The 2,758-nt window shown below is 53.2% G+C and overlaps 2 protein-coding genes and 1 long non-coding RNA gene across 3 annotated transcripts in view; 2 read left to right on the forward strand and 1 right to left on the reverse strand.

The window, feature by feature from the left end:
- Positions 1–665, reverse strand: part of LOC107310632 (feather keratin 1-like) — a 3,706-nt gene extending 3,041 nt beyond the window's left edge. The window contains exon 1 of the mRNA XM_032442936.1: positions 533–665. The gene's annotated coding sequence lies outside the window, so the exon portion shown is untranslated. The remainder of the gene's footprint in view (positions 1–532) is intronic.
- The window catches only part of LOC107310635 (feather keratin 2-like), a 66,418-nt gene that overhangs the window by 26,855 nt on the left and 36,805 nt on the right, over positions 1–2,758 (forward strand). The gene's annotated exons all lie outside the window — the stretch shown is intronic.
- LOC116652997 overlaps positions 1–2,758 on the forward strand; it is a 20,951-nt gene that overhangs the window by 4,238 nt on the left and 13,955 nt on the right. The window lies entirely within an intron of this gene.

A 2,758-nucleotide genomic window follows, 5' to 3' on the forward strand; every position in this document is an offset into this window, starting at 1 on the left:
ACCATGTGCCATCATGACACAGAGGAGCGTGAGGTGAGTGCGTGCGTTTGCCTTTCAGGTGCAGGTGGCTTGCTGTCAGGGTGTGGGCGCAGGCCCTTAGCAGGGGTAGCGGGCCTCTCCCGCCGTTGAAGCAGCCCAGGCCTCCGAAGCCGAAGCCGCCGGAGGAGATGGACACTCCCTGGCGCTGAGGGCGCTGCCCACGGCAGCGTAATGATGAGGAGGATCCGACGGCGGTGGTCTGGGTGGGGAAGGAGCTGAGGATGGGTCCCGGGCAGGGTGACCACCACGCGTGGAAGGCTGGATGACGACTTGGGAGTCCTGGCACTGCTGACACAGGGCTCGTTGCAGCTGTTAGCCAGCGGGGTGGGTCCGCAGGGGCGGCAGAGGTCGTAGCAGGACAATGGCTGTGGGTGGAGGGTCCCTGGAGAGAAGGTGTTGGGTGAGCGGAGGGGGTTGGGGGAGTGTGGGGCTGAGGAGGGTGGAGAGCTGGGTAGATCGTTGGGATGGAAGAAAGGAAGCGGGTGCAGGCTACCTGTAGGAGCAGAGAGGAGAAGGTGTCAGGAGAAGGTGTGAGGGAGCGAGGTGCAGGGCCGGCTTTTATGCTGCTGTGTGAGTGCCCGAGGGCTTGGAGAGAGCCTCTGCGCATGGCAGCATTGTGCAGAGCTGCTGTTTGCCTGCATTGTGAGGGTTGGACCCCATTTCCCGGCATCCTTGTCAGGCTGCTCTGGGCTTCCCAAGTGTGTCTGGCAGGAGACACGTTTACTTGTGTTGCGTTTCCTCCCTGCTTTTTTTTGTCCCATTTCCCTTCCCATGTGCTTTGCCCTTCTCTTTCCCCTTGGGTGTTCTTCATTGACACCATGGTTTACTGTCAATGTTTTATTTGGGAAATGGATTTCTGCGTGTTTTGTGTAGTTACATCTTATTGCTCTCTATTGGGATTATATCTTATTTAGGCAGAGGAGGGCTGTTTATGAGGACAGGACTCAGTGCTCTCAGGCCTGGCTCGGAGGTAGCAAGGCTTGAGCTGAATGGGAGGGTGTTGGTCTGGAAGGCTGAAGCAGAGCTGATGGGATCACTGTGGTGTTGAGTGTCAGTGGCTGAGGCCATTTGTCTGTGTGGCCATTGATGGTTTCCAGTAGGATTTGGATATTCCATGGGGAAATGAGAAGCAAACTTGTTGCATGGTCACGGAATCATGAGCCTCTCAGGCCTTGTGGTCAAGGACATACTGAGGAGTGCAGGGCAGGCCCCCATTCAGTTGAGGTGAATGCTTTGCGTCTTGCTGCTGTGTTGAATAGTGCTTGTTTTTCAGAATGAGAAGTAGAATGTTTGTGCCTATAGGCTGTGAGGGCTGCCTGGTTCCACCCATGAATGCTGAGGGAGCCACTTGTCCTTGTGTGTGTGATGTCATTTGTCTTGGAAAGGTCCCAGTGCCTGGGAGGGGCTTCTGATGTGTGGGACAGAGTTCATTCCCTGCTATGCTGAAGGAGGTGGGAGAGTGGAGAGATTGGTGTCTGTTAAACTGTGATGAGAACTGGCAGTGGGAGAGAGTAGGGATGTCCCACTGTGCTCTGTGCTGGTGCGGCCTCACCCCAAGTGCTGTGCTCAGCTTTGGCTTCAGCGGTGCAAGACAAGGGGAAGGATGGCCCTACATAGCATCTACACAGGCTGGATAGCAGGGCTGAGGCCAATGGATGAAGTTCAACAAGACCAAGTTTCTGGTTCTGTGCTTTGGCCACAGCACCCCCAGGCAATGCTGCAGGCTTGGGGCAGACTGGATGGAAGACTGCATGGAGGGAATGCACCTTGGTGTATTGGTTGATGCTTGACAGAACTTGAGCCAGCAACATGCCTGTATATCCAAGAAGGCATCCTGGCATGTATCAAAACTTGTGTTGGCAGCAGCAGGCAGGGAAGTGAACATCCTTCCATATACCATCCTGGGTAGGCTGCACCTCAGGTACTGGGTCCTGTTTTGGTCCCATCACAGCAAGAAAGACACTGAGGCCCTGGAGCATATTCAGAGATGGGCAACGAATCTGGTGAGGGTTCTGGAGCACAGGCCTTATGAGGAGAGGCTGAAGGAGGTGGGACGGTTCAGTCTGGAGAAGAGGATGCTCATGGATGACCTGATTGCTCTCTATAACTACATAAAGGGATGCTGTAGTGAGATGGGAATCGACCTCTTCCTCTATTGGTGATAGGACTAGAGGGAATGGCTTAAAGCAGCGCCAGCGTAGGTTCAGACTGGATGTTAGGAAATATTAGTTTTCTGAACGAGTGGTCAGGCAGTTGAATGGCCTGCCCAGGGAGGTGGAGGAGTCACTGACCCTGGAGGTATTCAAGGAACATTTGGATGTCGTGTTGAGGGACGTGGTTTAGTGAGATCTGTTGGTCATGGGTTGGACTGGGTGATGCTGTGGGTCTTTTCCAAACTTAGTGATTCTATGATTCTATGTTTGTATGAGATTGTGGACAGCCTGCTATTCCTGACTGGACTTGAGCAGTGCAATTGTACTATTTGGCTTTCATTATAATAGTGTAGATAATATGTGATGAGATGAATGCTATATGCTGGCCACCAGTGCTCTTGCTGATGTCATGTTTGAGACAGGAGTTTTTGGGACCCTTTTGGACCCAAGGTGTTCATTTGTAGAGCCCTGTCACTCTACTGGGCGAAGTGGAAAGAGCGTTAAGCATAGGAATGAAGAGGAGGACTCGGAGGCTGGCATGCATGAGAACTTTATTGAGAGAAACA

This window comes from Coturnix japonica, chromosome 2 (assembly GCF_001577835.2).
Source record: "Coturnix japonica isolate 7356 chromosome 2, Coturnix japonica 2.1, whole genome shotgun sequence".
Classification (NCBI taxonomy): domain Eukaryota; kingdom Metazoa; phylum Chordata; class Aves; order Galliformes; family Phasianidae; genus Coturnix; species Coturnix japonica.